Source organism: Dendrobates tinctorius, unplaced genomic scaffold (genome assembly GCF_039654945.1).
Source record: "Dendrobates tinctorius isolate UK_male_01 unplaced genomic scaffold, ASM3965494v1 ptg000064l, whole genome shotgun sequence".
NCBI classification, from domain to species: Eukaryota; Metazoa; Chordata; class Amphibia; order Anura; family Dendrobatidae; genus Dendrobates; species Dendrobates tinctorius.
The window spans coordinates 67,366,202-67,387,048 of record NW_027361732.1 but is presented as its reverse complement, the minus strand read 5'-3'; the positions used below and the strand labels follow the sequence as shown (position 1 = coordinate 67,387,048).

The 20,847-nt window shown below is 41.2% G+C and overlaps 1 protein-coding gene and 1 long non-coding RNA gene across 3 annotated transcripts in view; both read right to left on the bottom strand.

Annotated features, from left to right (window-relative positions):
• Positions 1-20,847, bottom strand: part of GPC6 (glypican 6) — a 1,398,086-nt gene that overhangs the window by 371,978 nt on the left and 1,005,261 nt on the right. The gene's annotated exons all lie outside the window — the stretch shown is intronic.
• The window catches only part of LOC141094567 (uncharacterized), a 140,668-nt gene continuing 120,300 nt past the window's right edge, over positions 480-20,847 (bottom strand). The window contains exon 5 of the long non-coding RNA XR_012233107.1: positions 480-4,042. This is a non-coding gene — a long non-coding RNA (uncharacterized lncRNA). The remainder of the gene's footprint in view (positions 4,043-20,847) is intronic.

The following is a 20,847-nucleotide window of genomic DNA, read 5'->3' as shown; positions in this document are numbered from 1 at the left end:
TAATGAAATAAAATGCAATTTAATTATTTAAAAATTATATAATGTGATTTTATGATTTTTAGATTATGTCTCAGAATCATGTGTGCTTACGATAAAAATTACTGACCTCTTCATTCTTCGTAGGTGGGAAAACTTGCAAAATCAGCAGTGTATCAAATGTTTATAATATTTCCTCACTATATGCTGTATCCAGATCCATGGGTTCAATTTATTACTTTACAAACCTGGCAGTTTTTTGCGCTTTTCCAATATGGAAATGGTGATATGTTCAGATTATCCTTTACATTTGGTGGATTTGAATTTATATGCAGAAAAATGTCCAAAAACATATCATAAATATAAAGGGGTTCTAATAGGTACAAATCAGTATCCCCATCATAGTCACCAAAAGAAAGTAAATGGGTGCTTTATAAGCATATATCATCAAAAAGGGATAAAAGGTATCCAAAACACCACTGAAAAATAAAATGCTACAAATATAAATAATGTAATAAATTTTTATTAGACAAGATACATATTAAAAATTAAAAGGAAACATGAATCAAAAATAACCATGATACATGTATGAGGAATCAAAAATGGAAGAAGTAATCAAGACGACATTGGTGGTGAAGTGAAACACAACCAGGCTACAGGTATAAATATGGCAATCCAAGAGAGTCCATGTGGCCAAAGGCATATACGTTAAAAAGCAAGTGCATATAACAATGACAAATTTAAACCGACCAAGTGGAAAGAGGTGCAATGTGTAACTAACCCATAATGCTGTAAACCACCTGTCCACAACACCACAGAAGCCCAGATGCACGTTTTGCGGATGTGCTTTCTCAAAGGGAGTGAGACTGGTTTCTCACTCGTGCACAGTATGCTTTGCCCAAATGCAGGGAAAGCTGAAAAGCAGAAGTGCGCATGCGCGGCCAACCATTTGACTGCGTGAACGCGATATCTCACAGTGATTTGCATCATCCACGTCAAGGACTGCGTGCACCAGCCAAGGAGAGGGGTGATGTAAGTGAACCGAAGACACGCCCATCAGACTGACAGACCCTATTAGCATACATGGTGGGAGAGATTTAAGAGGTTTTTATGGGTGGTACATGGGGACTAGCTGACACTGAATAAATAATGTTTTTAGCTAGTATGATGGAAAACTGGTGACAGTTGCCCTTTAAGTAATTTCATATTATTGATGCAAGTCCCAGCATCACTACAGGTGCAAAGTCCCAAAATTGCTGCTTTTTAGGCCTGGACTTGTATTTGTTATATGGAACAGAAATGCACCTGTAGCATATTCATTTGAAACTGGCCTTTAAAACAAAAACAAAAAAATGACAACCCAGGATCATCTGTGATCACACTCTTCTAGTCATTTTTCTTGTTTCTCTTACTAGTATGCCATCTAAACCATGAGTGCTTTTCTGAAGGATATGGAACTGCAATTTGTATTGTAAAAAAGTTATAAGCTACATTGTAAAGTGCCACCCACATAGCTACAAAATAACTTGTGACCCTATTCAAATGACTTCCAAGGATCAATGTGAAGAATATAGATTATAGTTTAATTTTTTACAGGTCTTCCTCCATGCGGACAGGAAAGGCCTACCAGTGACTATCATAAAAAGAATGCAAGGCTCAAACTAAACCTGACTTATGAAAGAAGCATTTTCTCAGAATGAATAGAGCAGTCATTTCAAACTGGTTTGGAATTAATGCAGTCAGATTTATGTGCACTAAGGAAAGGTAACTTAGATTTAGTTTTTACCTTCCAAGACTTTTATGCATTCTTTCAGTGATATAAGTATGATATAAGGCTAGCCTCATTGCCTCAAACACACTCCTAAGATATTTGCATGTAAATAGTGTTGACATTTTTCCTTTCGAACAGTTAGATATATCCTTTCATTAAACTATGACAGTGGAGCATGAAAAATAGATAAAGCTCTTCAAACCACATTGTTTGTACAGATTGTGCTCCTGAAAGTAAATCGTGCTTCCCTTGCATTTTGAGTTACACATTGTTAATCTTGACAAGAAAATGCAGCAAAGAAGCGTAAAAAGCTCTTAAAATGCCTTTGACCTTTTTCAGATTGGGATAATTTTGACAAGAGAGTATTTCAGGACTCAAAGCCATTTACTATTAATCAGTACTAGTGCTATATGTTGTCTGTATTGTAAAATTTATTTTTTTCTCTGGGAAATTCAAGCAGTAAAAAAAGATTTTGAGTATTCATTGATTTTATTAATTACTGTAGTGAATGTACTTGGCACAATTATTCAGTATATGATGTTCACCTAATTTATAAGGATGCTTATTTCACTATTCTCTATATTACACATTTTAAAACTTTATGTTGTCTATTGTATCCATGTACCTTCTTTTGTCATAGAAGAGGTCATTATAAAAAGATCACCGAAATTAAATGTGGTATAGTAATGTGATGCCACCTGCAACAAGTCAATTTGTGAAATTTCTTTCTTTCCATATATTCCACAATCAAATGTGGGTTTATTATTGAAAAGTTGAAGCATATAGAAACCATATCAACTCAGCCACTAAGTGGCAGACCACATAAAGTTACAAAGTGGGGTCAAAAAAGTTACTATTTTTCTACAAATTAAATAACAAAATTGCAAAACTTCGAACCTTCTTGGGAATTAACATCAGCACAAATACTGTTCCAGGAGTTTTGTAGCATAGTAGTAAGCCTTAAATTACTAGCCATAATGTTAAACGTTAGCTAGATTGGTGTAGAGCACACCGCCACTGGACCTTTCTGACTGCACTGAGCCAAATATAAAGTTTAGTGGAGGAGGTATAATGCTATGCTAGGGTTGATTTTCTAGGGTTGGCCAGGGCCTCATCATTTCAGCGAAAGAAAATCTTAAGGCTATGTGCACACGTTGCGGAACTCCCGCGGAAGTTACCGCAAGAATTCCGGAATTCCATTCCGCGGGAAAATCACATTTTAAATTCCTGCAATTTTCCCATGGAAAAACTAGCGTTATGCAAGCGTAATTAGCTTGCAGAATACTAGCATTTTCCAAGCGATCTGTAGCATTACTTGGAGAACTGATTGACAGGTTGGTCACACTCGTCAAACATAGTGTTTGACGAGTGTGACCAACTTTTTACTATTGAGGCTACCTATGCAGCATCAGTAGTTAAAAGATCTAATGTTAAAAATAATAAAAAATTAAAAAATTGGGTTATATTCACCTTCCGACTTCCCGTGCAGCGTCCCCGCGACGTCAGCAAAAGTCACCGCAATGCTTTACTGGGAACGGGAGCTGCCGCGTGTATCGCTGAAGCCTGGGGACGCTGCGCGGGATGTCGGAAGGTGAATATAAAATTATTTTTTTATTTTAATTCTATTTTTTACAGGGATATGGTACCTATGGCGCCCTTGAGTCAGAGGTCCAGTCTCAGCGATGGCACCGGATCCCTTTACATCGCACTTACAGTTGAAGACAATGATGGAAAAGGGAGCGTCCACTGACGTTCCCCTTCCCATCATTCCCCTCCTGTGTCTGAGCTCTGTGATGTCTCATGATGTCATTACAGTGCGCCCTCTTTGCTTAGCAGTGAAGAGGGTCAGAAGACACTAAGGAGACCAGAGCAGTGGGGGAATAGGGAGAGGTGAGCATTTAATTATATTTTCTGTATGGAGCATTATAGAGGGTCCATTATACTGTATGGAGCAATATATGGGCCCATCATACTTTATGTAGAAATATAGGGGGCCCATCATAACAATAGCTAGGGTAATGAACAACAATATAGTACCCTGAAGGGCAGACACAAACCATATGGAGCTCGTGTGTAAGAATAATAAATGCTCTTTGTAATGACTGTATAAAAATGCATAAATAAATATAGGATATAAAATTCATTAGTTTAGCCACTTTCATGGAATCTAATAGACATTATGAATCAGATTTTAAGATAACAATTATCCTCTTCCATAATGTCACTGAATACTATATTGCTTCATTGTTTCTTTAAGTTTCATAGAGCATATATCTTGAAGATCACTGGAAAGACCTGCAATACACAAATATTTTGTATACATATTTAAATGCCATCCTGGTTACCTTGTTAAATAAAATCACATTTATAAAAAAATGAAGCATATCAGTAAGTAACCAGTTTTTGCTACTAAAATGAATGCAATACCTTAAGGTGTTTCGTACTACATAGGTTCAGAATTGCGCCCAGTACTTGTGAGCTGAATGCTGTTTCCCTGATTAGCATACTAATGAGCACATGGATATCAGGTAGATTTTGTGCAGTACTGGGAATTTTGGATTTGCTTAAACAATATAATGGTTTTAAGTGTCTGTTTGTGTTCATCAAATGCCTGTTTATACTGCACACAGCCTCTACCATATGTGCTGCATTCACGCCAGTTTACTGATTCAGAGCTATTTTGAGACCAAACTCTATTATCTAAGACAGTTTGTGAAACATTTTGGCTGGCAAACTCTGGATTAACATTATTAGTAATTTCATGCTACAATACTTGGCTGTTTTCCTTTTATGAGGAAGTAAATGACATACTAGAGAATACATAAATATGAATTAGAAAAAGTAAAGGTGAATGTAATATTCCAGATTTAACAATTATCCACTGCATGGATTCTTTGTAAGGTGGAGAAATATATGTAGGTTTGCAACTATCTGTTTTTATACAAAGTCATAAATATACAATCTGGAGAATATCTTGTAAAAAATCATATTTGGTATTATACAAAATCCACGCTACTTTACCAGGTCAAAATGTACGCTTCTTTGAGTATTTTTGGTGTCAATGTAAAAATGGACCTTAGAGTTCACATCAGATCTACATATGTACCCTTTCCTTCTCATTCATAACCCTTTAACTGCTTTATGACATTGGCCGTACATTTATGGCGTGACGATCTCATGGGCTCACAGCGTGATCAAAAGTGGGTGTCAGCGCTATATGAGTGCAAACAGTCTGCAGCAATGCACATGATTGGTTCTAGCACCGATCGTGGGCATTTAACTTCTTTGATGCTGCTGTTAATAGCAACATCAATTGGGTTGCGGAGGGCTGAAAGATAGCTGCAGAGTCACCCAGGTATGGTGGCCTGTAAGTTCCCATCAAGAGCAGGAGCTGACACAACTCCTCCCTGTGTATGAGACGCTGATCTAATGGAGATACACACACACACAAACATACACACATATACTGTGCATACATACACACACACACTTAGATACATACATACATCCACATAGATACACATATACATACACTGTACATACACTCACTGGCCACTTTATTAGGTACACCATGCTAGTAAGGGGTTGGACCCCCTTTTGCCTTCAGAACTGCCTCAATTCTTCGTGGCAGAGATTCAACAAGGTGCTGGAAGCATTCCTCAGAGATTTTGGACCATATTGACATGATGGCATCACACAGTTGGCGCAGATTTGTCGGCTGCACATCCCTGATGCGAATCTCCCGTTCCACCACATCCCAAAGATGCTCTATTGGATTGAGATCTGGTGACTGAGGAGGCCATTTGAGTACAGTAAACTCATTGTCATGTTCAAGAAACCAATCTGTGATGATTCGAGCTTTATGACATGGCGCATTATCCTGCTGAAAGTAGCCATCAGATGTTGGGTACATTGTGGTCATAAAGGGATGGACATGGTCAGCAACAATACTCAGGTAGGCTGTGGCGTTGCAACGATGCTCAATTGGTACCAAGGGGCCCAAAGAGTGCCCAGAAAAAATTCCCCACACCATGACACCACCACCACCAGCCTGAACCGTTGATACAAGGCAGGATGGATCCATGCTTTCATGTTGTTTACGCCAAATTCTGACCCTACCATCCCAATGTCGCAGCAGAAATCGAGACTCATCAGACCAGGCAACGTTTTTCCAATCTTCTACTGTCCAATTTCGATGAGCTTGTGCAAATTGTAGCCTCAGTTTCCTGTTCTTAGCTGAGAGGAGTGGTACCCAGTGTGGTCTTCTGCTGCTGTAGCCCATCTGCCTCAAAGTTCGACGCACTGTGCGTTCAGAGATGCTCTTCTGCCTACCTTGGTTGTAACGGGTGGCAATTTGAGTCACTGTTGCCTTTCTATCAGCTCGAACCAGTCTGCCCATTCTCCTCTGACCTCTGGCATCAACATGGCATTTCCGGCCACAGAACTGCCGCTCACTGGATTTTTTTTCTTTTTCGGACCATTCTCTGTAAACCCTAGAGATGGTTGTGCGTGAAAATCCCAGTAGATCAGCAGTTTCTGAAATTCTCAGACCAGCCCTTCTGGCACCAACAATCATGCCACGTTCAAAGGCACTCAAATCACCTTTCTTCCCCATACTGATGCTCGGTTTGAACTGCAGGAGATTGTCTTGACCATGTCTACATGCCTAAATGCACTGAGTTGCCGCCATGTGATTGGCTGATTAGAAATTAAGTCTTAACACACAGTTGGACAGGTGTACCTAATAAAGTGGCCAGTGAGTGTACATATACACACACATCTGTACATATACATACACACATACAAATCTTTGATAACAGGTGTTCAGATGAGCAGTGGAGGAAGTCAGCCTCATAGTGCAGAGATCAGCTGCAGAAGGCTTCAGAACCCACTGTGGGGGATGGGGACACAGCAGAGAAGATTTCAGCTCCCTGCTGCTGCTGTGCTGTCTTCTGCAGTGAGCCTCCTCCCCCAGCCTCTTCTCAGAGATGCTGCAGCCTGCTGGGAATAGAACAGTGGAGGGAGCAGAAGACACACTGTAAGTCTTGCCTCCACTGTTGTCCCCTGTTTGCTGTGCTGTCCGGTGTTGTGAATTCCCTGGCTCAGACTTCTGAGCTTAAGCTCCCCCTGTTCCCTCCGGTGGTTACTGGAGGTAGTGGAGCTGGCCATACTGACAGAGATCTGCCACATGATGATGATGATGATGATGATGACGATTGGAGATCTGGGGTTACTGAGTGGAGTATTTAAGTTTGCAGACATCCTGGAATCCCTGCTGGTGATTGCTTTCCTGTGCATTCAGAGGTCTGACGTCTCCTGCCCTGATCCTGTATTGTTCAGCTAAGTGGTTCATTTGCTAATCCTTTGCATCTGATCTGGTTTTGCCTTTCTCTGCTTGTTGTGCGGGTTCAGCTTGCTCCTCTGGGGGCTATGCTGGACCACCGCTCCATATGTTACAGCTTGTGTCAGTTTGTTCAGTCCCCTGTTTTATTGGTCTCTTTTGCTTTGCTCCCAGTTAATAGTGCTGATATAGTGGGGGCGAAGTCATGTGGCTTCAGTGTTTTTTGTACATCAGACGTGTTGGATTTTTCAGGGTTTTTGCATGATTGCAGACAGTGTCTTTCCTTTCCTGTCCTGTCTAGTCAGTTTGGGCCCCATCGTTTGCTCAGTCTATTTTTCTGCCTGTGTTTGTGTTTCATCTTGTCTCACCGACAATATATGTTTGGGGGCTATCTATTCCTTTTGGGGTCTGCTCCGGGGCAGTTTAGATTTCACCTTTCTTGCTTTAGGCTTAGTTAGCTCTCCGGCTGTGCCGAGGCATCTAGGGCATCGTTGCTACGCTCCACAGCTACTGCTAGTTGTGTGGATAGGATCAGGGGTCTGCAATCCGCTTAGTTACCAATCTCTCTGTTTTTTTGGTGGCTTAGCTGGTTCCTGCCATCCTCCTCGGTGACCCATTCATAACAGTCCAGGCCCCTTGACTACAGGTGAGTACTTACCAATAGGTCGCACCATTCAGGAGGACAGATATTGCAGCCAGTGAGCATTCTCATCAGTCTGGTGGAGAAAGCGTTCATTGGCCAGTGTCTCTCCCTGCATGACACGCCCCTTTTTGAACTCCTGCACTGCTCTCTCCCCGACTCTGGGTTTTTGCATGATTAGGAGGAGGGAGTGAGAGGGACCCGATGCTGCATGACATTGGGCCCCTCTCACTCCAGCCGGTAATCTTGACTCAGTGGCTGTGGCCCCATAGCAGCTGCATACTCTTCCACTATGGGCAGTACGTCCCTGCTTGCAGGGGGCCCCCCTCCACCTTCGAGCCCCAGTGCAGTTTCACCAGTGGTATGTCCACCCCTGGGTTTAAGGATACAAAAAATTAAAGATTGAAATTTGAGAAATTTTCAAACTTTTCACCAATATTCTGATATTTCACAAATAATTGCAAACAAATTCTATCTAAATTTAACATCAACATAAAGTACTATGTGCCCTGAAAAAAACATTCTCAAAATCACTGGGATTTATTGAAGCATTGCAGAGTTCTTACCGCATAAAATGACACTGGCCAGAATTGTAAAATTTGACCTGGTTAGGAAGGTGAAAACATGCTTTGGAATGAAAGGGTCGGCAAAAGTTGATCACAGTTCGGTAAATCACTGAATTTCCACTAATGCTTTTAACATAGTAACATAGTAACATAGTTTTGAAGGCTGAAGGAAGACCTTATGTCCATCTAGTTCAGCCTATTTTTAGTGCAGCTGTTCTGCATTGTTGATCCTGGGGAAGGAAAAAAACCCAGAGTAGAAGCCAATTTTCTCCATAGGGAAAAAAATTCCTTCCCCTAAGCTGGGTCAACCATCTACCTATAATATTATGTTATTCGTAACCTTCTATACTGTTACTCACAAGAAAAGCATCCATTCCTTTCTTAAATTCATTCAGTGAGTTGGCCATCACTTTTGTATTACTTTAGCTAGGATTCTGCTGTATGATAAGTTTGGGGGCTGGGGGATTTGTTTCATGATGGAATGGGGTGTGAAAAGTTTAGAGGAATGTCTGAAAAGATTACAAGAGCTGCACACGCTTTTTTTCTCTTAACTTTGTGTGTTGATTCTTGCAACCAATCAGGGCGCAGAGACTATCCACAATGTCATGACACCAGGTCTTCTGTGATTGGCTGCTGAAATCTCTGTCCATAAAAAAGCATTCATCTTGTTTTGCTGGTGCCATTTGCTCAGTGTCAAAGTGCAGAGAGGTCACTAGTGCTAGTGCTGAACACGAACTTGTCATCAAAGTAGATGTGTGGCAGTCTCCAGAAGACCCACAAGCTACTTCAAATCATTTGTGCTAAAACTGTTTCTGTGGCAAATTATAAGGCCAGATTTCCACTTAAAAATTGCTAGGCCTAATATAGTGTTGCAGCCACGAGGTCCAATTAGTTACTCCAAAACATTTGTGCTAAAACTGTCTTTCTGTGTCAGATCAGAAGGCCAGATTTCAACTTAAAAATCGTTAAACATAACAATGTTGTTCAGGCACAAAATAAATAGGGATTGTTAATTTAGTGACAGGTGACCGACAGCTGTAGGCCTAAGGTTGTGAAACAGCAAGGTTCAAGATGGGAAGGCTACTTACAACATGAGTGGGAGAAAGTGAGGTCTTGGTGAAGGGGAATAGGCTTGGTGTTCAACATGTACTTGGCTTAGGTGTTAATGTGAATGAAAGTTCAACTGAGCAAACACCGTCTAGTCCTATTCAAAAATCACTGACACCCTCTGTTACTGGCCAGCCTACTTGACTCTCTTTCTTTGGCAGCCACACAGTGGTATGCCTTGTAGATGAGGTTCAGAAGGAGCATGTGCTCCAGTGGATAGCAAGCACTGCATCAAGTGGCGTCTCCTCTATCTCCACCACAACATCACACACAGTCCAATCCTCAGAGGTGGCACCCCAATAATCCTTGTTTCCCCTTTTGCCAAAAATTTAAAAATGCTCAACTGACTGCGGGAACCTCAGATGGGCCATTTTGAAGAGCTGTTCACACATTCAATTCCATGGGCATCAGAGGTCTGCTCTGAAGAATCACAGAATCCAGAGGAGGAAAGCATCTGCACCGATGCCAAAAATGTTTTCATGTTGGATCCGGTGCCGGATGAAGTAGGGTACAAGCATCCCGACCCTCGTAACCAGACTTTAACCACCAAGGGTCAGGTGAGACTCAGATACCAGAGTCGCTCATGGACTGTACTGTGGTGTCAGGGCAGGCAGAGGAGGAGGGTGACTCTCACAGTGAGGAGTGTGAGAACAGAGAGGATGATGATGATGAGGGTGTACATCCCACTTGGTGTGAATCCAGAGGTGCGCAGTTGAGTAGCTCAGCAGAGGAGGTGGAGGAGGAAGAAGATGAAGAGGTTACGTTTTTGCTTCCCACACAGACACAAAGTGATGCAACCATGTCAAGCACTGCATCCTCAGTCCCATCTCTGGCTGTGGCAAAGACCAGTCACAAGTAAGCAGTTTGTAGGGGTCGCAAGTGTTGCCTAGCCTGGGTGCTTTTTTAGACAGGATGACATAACACAGGTCATCTGTCAAATTTTGAAAAAAAAACTCAGTGGCAAAAAATTGCAATTATTTGACAACTACATGCCTGAAACGGCCCATATGCGATCAACATGCCTTAGTGTGGGAATCTCACTACTCTAAAATGTGGACTATTGGGCCTCGGCAACCACCGGCCGTCCCATCAACCCCATCTTCTGCTTCTTCCTCCTCCGTCACCATTTCAAGTCTTTACACACAGAAACTACAATTGTTTACCCAACACAGTCAGTATGAGTGAGAGCTGGTCAGCTGTTATGAAAGGAGACATTAATTCTGCTTTTGTGTCACCTAGCACAACATTTCTTTCTCAATCCACGATAGCATCTCCGCCTGCTCTTAACTCACAGTCCAGCAGTTTGTCCTTCTTCTCTCAGAACAGCAACCAGTCATCGGTTCCGCAGTTATGGTCACATAAAAGAAGGTTTCCACCTACACAAGGCAATACTAAGAGCTTGAACTCCACCATCTCCAATCTGCTGGCCACACAAATGCTGCCTTTCCGCCTGGTGGGTACAGATGGTTTTCGAAAGTTGATGATCGTTGCAGTCCCCCAGTAGTTACCCAGTTACCATTACTTCTCAAAGAAAGCTGTGTCTGCACAACACCAGCATGTTGCCGACAACATCACCCATTCCCTGAGAAACCTATATCTACCAGGGTGCATTTCCCCACTGACACTTGAATGTACAACCATGGACAGGTGCGTTACATCTTGCTGACTGGGGGGCACTAGGTGACTTTGGAGGCTGTGGGGGCAGGCAGTCAGGGGGCTGCTAAACAAGTCTTTGAATCCCCAATGTTTGCGTGACAAACCTCTGTATCTAACCCTTCCTCTCCTTCTGCCTCCTTCACCTTCTCTAGGACCTCCACCTGTGCCCTCAATATCTCCCTTAATCAGACACACGTTCCAACAGTGTAGAGAGAATCTCCGCCACCTCTGTACTGCACATCAATGGCTCACTGTAAGTAGGCAGTGTTTAAAATAATATGCCTTGGAGATCCTAATCACACAGCTCAAGAGTTGTAGACAGGTATCCAGGTCGAGTAAGAGCAATGGCTGTCTCCACTAAACCTGGAGCCAGGGAAGGCTGTGTGCGATTAAACATGGAGCCAGGGAAGGCCGTGTGTGATTACAGTGCAAACTTGGTGGTGGCCCTATGCTGTGGCAACTTGTAACACGTGCCTTGCATGGTTCACGTCACCAACCTAGCGGTACAGCAATTTCTCAGACACTATCTCGGCCTGGATGCACTGCTGCAGAAAGCATGGTCGCTGTGTGCTCACTTCCAACGATCACACCATGCAGGTCATCTTCTTGCATCACTACAGAGGTTTTTCAGCCTACCCATTAACGATTTAATTAGAGATATTCAAAACATGGTGGACTTTCAATCTGCACATGTTGCATTGGCTGTGGCTGAAGCAACAAGCCCTGGTGCTGTATGTTCTTTTGCATAACCTGTGCAAACGTGGTGTAAATCATGCTTGCAGTTTGGGCATAGGTGAAGGACCTCTGCACCCTTCTACACATTTTTGAAATGGCTACTAAGATGGTTAGCGCTGACAATGCCATCATCAACATCACTATTCTGGTCATCTACATGCTGGAGCACACTTTCAATAGTATGCATGAGGAATGGATGTGATGGTCCCAGAGGAAGAGTTGGAAGCAGAGAAGCATGCAGAAAGGATAATAATATATCAAATTTCCAGACTGTCATACAGGTGGGTGCCATGGGAGGGTGGTTTATAGCGATCAAGGGGGGCTCATGATACCAGACAAACTGTTTGTGAAGATGCAAGAGCCGAGGAACAATTTAAGCAGGACAAGTTGATGGACGCGCAATAGTCAGTAGATGAAGAGGATAATGATAATGGAGGTTTTGTCATGCCTGGCACCCAGCATTCTCTCTGAACATGTATTTAGTACTGCTGGTGGTGTCCTGATGGATAAGCGCATTTGGCTGTTCCCTCAAAGAGTAGACTGACTAATTTTCATCCAAATTAGCAAGTCATGGATCTCTGATGACTTTTGCACCCCATGTGATCCAACAGCATCATACTCTTCCATTTAGATATAGACTTCAGTCTAGGAGAGGATTCACACTAGGTTCCCAGAAGAAATGTAGACTGTCTAAGAGAAGATTGGCATTAGGTCCTGGCAAACGAGAATCGCCTGAACGTGGCTGCCAGGTACGCATGAATTGGCCAATTTATGCACTAAGCATTTTCATAACTACAATATGAGGACCTGGATGGGGACATGACTACAATATGGGGACCTGGATGGGGATATATCTACAACATGGGGACCTGGATAGTGGCATAACTATGATATGTGGACATAACTATAATATGAGTGCACATTTGCTATCACCACATCCATATCTTACAAGTTCTAAAAAAATAAACATGACAAAAATGTATGAAAAAAATACACAACACCCCTATCGTAAGGTGTTGTATATACATTTGGTTTGGCCTCCCATTGAATCTAATGGCGTTCGATTTTCAAATATGAGTGGCGAACATAAAATCGTTCGGTGAATCAAACCAAACGGAACCTTGAAAGGTTCGATAATTTCTAGTGGTTACATTTTATTAGATTTTTTTTTCTTTACATGTAGACATTTTTTAATTATGCACATTTGTTTTACTAGCCCAGTTTGACAACCGTATTCACTTAATCTATACTGCGTCCTACTGCTACATTTTGCTTTCTCTACCTGTGCCTTCCAATTTTATTACATCCAGAGTTGATTAATTGGGGTTAAAAAGCTTTTCTAAAGTTAATTATAGTGTTGTACAAAATGTATGTTAAAAATGTAGCAGTTTTAATGGGTGGGACAGTGACAAATAAAAATGAAACATTCCATAGCTAAAACTGCAGGAGCCGAAAGCAGAAGCACCACCATCAGCACTGGAAACAGTCGTCCAGGTATTAGTATTATTAAATGCAAACCATGGTTGTTCTCTTTTGCCTATGCGTGGGAGGACATTCTGAGGCATCATAGGTTTTATGGCACATTAATCCTCCCAGCTACAGCAGGGTGATGTTCCCTCTGACATCAACACTGTCAGTTTGAGTCAATATTCTGCAAAAATTGTCTATCTCATCACAAATTACTATGAGTTATATGTTTTGGACCTTTTTTTTTCTTCACCTAAAAAACATGAAAAACCTGTTAATGAACTATTAGTTTCTACCAGTTTATATCCGCTTCTATGGTGAGGTTTCTTTGGCTGTGTTTGTATTAAAGAGCTTGAACAGGGTTGGATATCATTGGTTACTGTCCTAGATGATGTCAGAGTCTTTTCAAGTCAATTTGAGGTTTTGCAGCATTGCAATTCAAACCAAATCGCTTAGCCGAAAATTAAAAAATAAAATAAAATTCAACAAATCAGGCAGATTTTAATTTTAAATGATTTGACAATTTCTTATAAACACAGTCCCCTTCCACTAGATGCCTCATGGAAGTTATTCTGTAATTGAGCAGCAATGGTGAAAGAGGCTAAAATGTGTTGCAGGCTTGGTATCAGAGCCCATAATGTATATGGATAAAAATCAGCTGATAGGTGTTAGTTTTCAGTAAATGTGGCATGCTTCCTAAGGAAAGTGGTAAGCATGTCTCTTAAGTGTGAGTGCATGTATGTTAAGTGTGGCACATGTGTAAGAAGTGTCTTTGATTTGAGTGCGTAGAACACATTGTTTTCGGTTGGAATAATGTGTGGGTAGCTTGTATTCTATTTAAGAGTGCATGTGTGCCATGGGTCTTAGAATGAAATGACCCATCTGTGGCAAGATTCTTACGTGTGAGTGCTGTGATTGTGACATGTATCAACCAATTGAGTGGCACCTATGCACACTAGGTGCGAATGAGTGCACGTATATCATTGACTCCAAGTGAGACTTGTTGAGTGAAGCAAGCACTGAATAAAGTTATGAGATCATAGAAAGCAAAGGATTTGTGATTTTTTTATTTTGCATAGTTGTTCGATGTTTTCTGTCAGTATTATTTCACATATTAACTAATTGTATGTGCATGCAGAGCTTTCAAAGACTAGTCCACCAACTGAGAAATCAGCGTTTTTATTGATATGCAAATTAGGCTGAAGGGCTATTTGTTGTCGGAAGCCTCTGTCACTCCACCTCTATTGCCCACCCAGTACTACTTCCTCCTGCCTGACTGATGACTTCTTTGCTTGAAGTCACCCAGCATAGAGGCTGTTAGTCAAGCAGGAGCTGTGTGGTGAATAGGGCTGAAGTGACAGAGGCTACAGAGCTACCATAGTTTTTCAGCGATATTTGCATATCAATGCAAATGCTGATAACTCAGTAAGGGAAGAATGGACTGGCCATGTAAAGATATTGCTGGAGCTATGTTATGCTACATGTATATGTGAATATTTTGGGGGGTAAAATCCTGCTGTCAGATTCCTTTTAAATATGTAGTCCATAGGCATCACAATTACTTTTGTATCTTGTAAGAGGTATGCAAGCCTTGAACATCTGAGTGTGAGTAAATCTGCATAAGATGTCAGCATGGGGCATATTTGGAAGCCCAAGTCATGTATCTATTTATACAGCTTGCAATACTCAGGAACATTGCAAACCTGGAAAGGAGTTTAGAGCTCACTGGGAAGGATTTGGCTTGTGTCAGTAATATGGAAGTGGGTAAGATCAGAACCATAGGTAGGTAGCTATGGCTTGTAACTCTCTACAAGGAAAAATGTTACCCATTAGATTCAAATCTTAAGTCTCTCACCTAGCTAAATTAGAACTCATACTTTTAACTGATCAGGGGCAATACCCCAAAACACTGTGTCTGCAAATTGAGATTCTGTTTAGGCTTTTATCCTAAGTCACATGGCAAGGCTCGTTAACCCCTTTCTGACATCAGACGTACTATCGCGTCCATGGGACCCAGGCCCCTATGCTCATGGACGGGATAGTATGTCTAGCGCAATCAGCGGCACCCACGTGGTGAGCGCCGCTGATCGCGGCCGGGTGTCAGCTGATTATCACAGCTGACACCTGGCACTATGTGTCAGGGGCAGTCATGGACCGCCCCTGACACGTTAACCCCTTGCACACCGCAATCAAACACGATTGCGGTGTACCGGGGACTAAAGGAAAGCATCGGCAGGGAGGGGGCTCCCTCCGTGCTTCCCTGAGCCCCCCACAGCAGCGCAATGTGCAGCGCTGCTGCTGGGGGCTCTTTCCCTGCAGGCCCCCAGATCCAAGATGGCGACGGGAACCTTCGGGGGCCTGCAGGGAGCTGGCTTCCTCAGTGCCTGCAAAGCGCAGGCATGAGGAAGCCTTCTGCACTGCCTGTGACAGATTGCTGATCTGTCACAGTGATCTGTCATGTGACAGATCAGCGATCTGTCACAGGACAGTGATGTCACCCCTGGGACAACCTAATAAAGTTAAAAAAAAGTGTAAAAATAATTAAAAAAAAAAAAAAAATCGCTAAATAAATTTAAAAAAAATATATATTCCCTAATAAATTCATTTTTTGGAAATAAAAAACAAACAAACAATAAAAGTACACATATTTGGTATTGCCGCATCTGTAACGACCTGCCCTATAAAACTGTCACATTAGTTAACCCCTTTAGAAAACCCCTTAAAAAATAAAAATAAAAAACGAAGCATAAAATAATGATTTATCATACTGCCGAACAAAAAGTGCAATAACGCGCGATCAAAAACACGCATATAAATATCCATGGTACTTCTGAAAATGTCATCTTATCCCGCAAAAAACGAGCTGCCACACAGCATCATCAGAAAAAAAATAAAAAAGTTATAGCTCGCAGAATAAAGTGATGCAAAAATTATTTTTTATATAAAATTGTTTTTATTGCATAAAAGCACCAAAACATAAAAAAAATGCATAAATGAAATATCGCTGTAACCATACTGACCCGAAGAATAAAACCGCTTTATCAATTTTACCGCACGCAGAACGGTGTAAACGCACCCTCCCAAAGAAATTCATGAAACGCTGGTTTTTGTTTATTCTGCGTCCCAAAAATTGGAATAAAAAGAGATCAAAAAATGTCATATGCCCGAACATGATACCAATAAAAACGTCAACTCGTCCTGCAAAAAATAAGACTTCACATGACTCAGTGGGTCAAAATACGGAAAAATTATAGCTCTCAATATATGGTGATGCAAAAACTATTTTTACAGTAAAAAGCGTCTTTTAGCGTGTGACAGCTGCCAAAAATAAAAACCGCCATAAATAGTAAATCAAACCCCCCGTTATCACCCCCTTAGTTAGGGAAAAATAATAAAATTAAAAAAATGTATTTATTTCCTTTTTCCCATTAGGGCTAGGGCTAGGGTTAGGGTTAGGGCTAGGGTTAGGGCTAGGGCTAGGGTTAGGGTTGGGGCTAGGGTTAGGGCTAGGGTTAGGTCTGAGATTAGGGTTAGGAGTGTGTTGGGGTTAGGGTTGGAGTTAGAATCGGGGGGTTTCCACTGTTTGGGCACATCAGGTGCTCTCCAAACGCAACGTGGCATCTGATCTCAATTCCAGCCAATTCTGCATTGAAAAAGTCAAATGGTGCTCCTTCCCTTCCAAGCTCTGCCATGCGCCCAAACAGTTTTTTACCCCCACATACGAAGTATCAGCCTACTCAGGACAAATTGCAAAACAACTTTTTGGGTCCTATTTCTCCTGTTGCCCTTAGGAAAATAAAAAATTGGGGGCAAAAATATCATTTTTGTGGGAAAAAAAAAAGATTTTTTTTATTTTCACGCCTGGGCGTTATAAACTTCTGTGAAGCCCTTGGGGGTTCAAAGTGCTCTCCACACATCTAGATAAGTTCCGTGGGGGGTCTAGTTTCCAAAATGGGGTGACTTGTGGGGAGTTTTTACTGTTTAGGTACATTAGGGGCTCTCCAAAGGCAACATGACACCCGCAGAGCATTCCATCAAAGTCTGCATTACAAAACATCACTACTTCCATTCCGAGCCCCGAAGTGGGCCCATACAGTAGTTTTCTCCCACATATGGGGTAACAGGGTACTCAGGACAAATTGGACAACAACTTTTTGGGTCCATTTTCTCCTGGTACCCTTGGGAAAATAAAAAAATGGGGACTAAATGATCATGTTTGTGGAAAAAATACGATTTTTTTATTTTCACACCCGGGTGTTATAAACTTCTGTGAAGCACTGGCGGAGTTAAAAGTGCTCACCATACACCTAGATAAGTTCCTTATGGGGTCAAGTTTCCAAAATGGTGTCATTTGTGGGGGTTTCCACTGTTTAGGTACATTAGGAGCTCTTCAAAGGCAACATGACACCCGCAGACCATTCCATCAAAGTCTGCATTCCAAAACGTCACTACTTCCCTTCCGAGCCCCGACGTGGGCCCATACAGTAGTTTTCTCCCACATATGGGGTATCAGGGTACTCAGGACAAATTGGACAACAACTTTTGGGGTCCATTTTCTCCTGGTACCCTTAGGAAAATAAAAAAAATGGGAACTAAATGACCATGTTTGTGGAAAAAATACAATTTTTTTATTTTCACGCCCGGGAGTTATAAACTTCTGTGAAGCACTGAGGGAGTTCAAAGTGCTCACCACACATCTAGATAAGTTCCTTAGGGGGTCTAGTTTTCAAAATGGGGTCACTTGTGGGGGTATTCCACTGTTTAGGTACATCAGGGGTTTCCAAATGCGACATGGTGTCCGATCTCAATTCCAGCCAAAAAAGTCAAATGGCGCTGTTTCCCTTCCGAGCTCTGCCATGCGCCCAAATAGTTGTTTACACCCACATATGGGATATCATCGTACTCAGGACAAATTGGACAATAACTTTTAGGGTCATGTTACCCTTGGGAAAATAAAAATTGGGGGTGAAAAGATCATTTTTGTGGAAAAAATATGATTTTCAAATTGTACCGCTGTACGTTATAAACTTCTGTGAAGCCCTTGTGGGTTCAAAGTTCTCACCACATATCTAGATAAGTTCCTTGGGGGGTCTAGTTTCCAAAATGGGGTCACTTGTGCGGGGTTTCCACTGTTTAGGTACATCAGGGTCTCTCCAAAAGTGACATGGCGTCCGATCAGAATTCCAGCCAATTTTGCATTGAAAAAGTCAAACGGCACTCCTTCCCTTCTGAGCTCTGCCATGCGCCAAAACAGTGGTTCCCCCCACATATCAGGTATCAGCGTACTCAGGACAAATTGCACAATAACTTTTCCAGTCCAATTTCTCCTTTTACCCTTAGTAAAATAAAAAAATTCAACCTGAATTATTTTTTTTGTGAAAAAAAGTTAAATGTTCATTTTTTTTAAAATATTCAAAATATTCCTGTGAAGCACCTGAAGGGTTAATAAACTTCTTGATTGTGGTTTTGAGCACCTTGAGGGGTGCAGTTTTTAGAATGGTGTCACTTTTGGGTATTTTCTATCATATAGACCCCTCAAAGTGGCTTCAAATGTGATGTGGTCCGTAAAAATAAAATGGTGTTGTAAAAATGAGAAATCGCTGGTCAACTTTTAACCCTTATAACTTCCTAACAAAAAAAATTTTGGTTCCAAAATTGTGCTAATGTAAAGTAAACATGTGGGAAATGTTACTTCTTAAGTTTTTTGTGTGCCGTATCTCTGTGATTTAAGGGCAGAAAAATTCAAAGTTGGAAAATTGCGAAATTTTCAAAATTTTCGCCAAATTTCAGTTTTTTTCACAAATAAACGTAAGTTATATGAATGAAATTTTACCACTAACATGAAGTACAATATGTCACGAGAAAACATTATCAGAATCACCGGGATCCATGGAAACGTTTCAGAGTTATTACCTCATAAAGGGACAGTGGTCAGAATTGTAAAAATTGGCCCGGGAGTTAACGTGCAAACCACCCTTGGGGGTGAAGGGGTTAAAGGGTCGATATTGACTTTTAGGATTGCTACTTCCAGTGGGTGGCATTAGAGTTCTAGTCCTCTTCCTCTCTGAATAATCATTTGCATAGATGATTTCACCAACTGCTTAGCCCAAGGGCCTCCCTAGGTCTCAGGTGACATGCAACGTGACATTGTCTATTTGATGCCTACACAGTGCCAGTTCCTGTGTCAAGTGAAAATTGTGGAGGAAAACTCAAGAGAATACACAGAGGCCCAGGGCTGCTAAGCAACAGAAGGATTTTTTTCACATCATTTATAATTTACATAGTTACATAGGTTGAAAAAAGACCTAGGTCCATCAAGTTCAACCTTTTTCCATCAATTATACTTTGTCACTAAATTAGCTGTAACCCACAATGTTATGCGTACTGAAGAAATCATTGAGTCCTTTTTTAAAAGCTGTTTTAGTGTCTGCCATTACTACCTCTCATTGCAGGGCATTCCACAGCCTTACCTCTCTAACTGTAAAGAACCCTTTCCTATTTAGCTGCTGGAATCACCTTTCTTCCACCCATAATGTGTGCCCCCTGGTGCTTAGTATGCTCTTTGGAAGGAATAAGTATCAAATGCCTTTGCAAAGTCCAGATAAATCACTTTTACCAACATCCAGATTTGCTTTTTCCTTCTCATAGAAACCCAAGATGTTGGTTACACATCTTATCTTACATGCTGGTTGTCAGTTATTATATTATTCTCTGCAAATTTTTCCTGCAAGTCATCTCTTATTAGGCCCTCAAAAACTTTGATGTCAGACTTACCGGACATAATTTACCTGGATCCACATTCTTAGCTCTCTTAAATATTGGTACCTCTTCAGCCATCCTCCAATCCTGTGTCAACCGTGTTACAAGAGAGTCTAAGAATATGAGATGTCAATTACTGAGCACAATTCCCTCAATATCAGTAGATGAATGCCATCTAGGCTTGGAGTATGGTCAATGTCTAATTTGCTGCGATGCAGGTGAACTTCTACTTGTGTTAGTTATATAAGATGGTGAACTTTGATTTTTGACTTGTTGAATGATCACTGTAATGGTCAGTTAATTGGTGAACATGGATAAAAAGGGCCTGTTTAATATCTTAGCCTTTTCTAGGTCCTCTATAATTATCTTATCTTTTCAAGGGGCTATTACAATACATTTTTTTCGCCTTTGTGTATTTATACAAATTTTAGGGATTTATATACATGTCACTGGTGATTTGTGTTTCAGTAGCTAACTTTGCTAGCTTGATTTCTTTTTTATATTTCTTATTGAGATCTTTATACTCCTGGAATGCTACTTCTGTATTCTCGGCCTTCAAGATTTTGAATGCCCTTTCTTTTTGCCTTATTGAACTTTGTACTGTCTTATTTATCCAGATTTTATTACCAGAGGGAATACCTTTTCTACAGGATTATAGTAGTAAATCCTTAAACATTCCCCACTTATGTTTGGTATGCCCAGCTACCATGACCAGGTCTCAGTCTAAATGATTAAGCTCTTCCCTAAATTTGTTGAAATCAGCTTTCGTAAAGTTCCAGGTTTTTTAATTTCCCCTTTGAAATATTTTATTGAATATTACATTGAAACT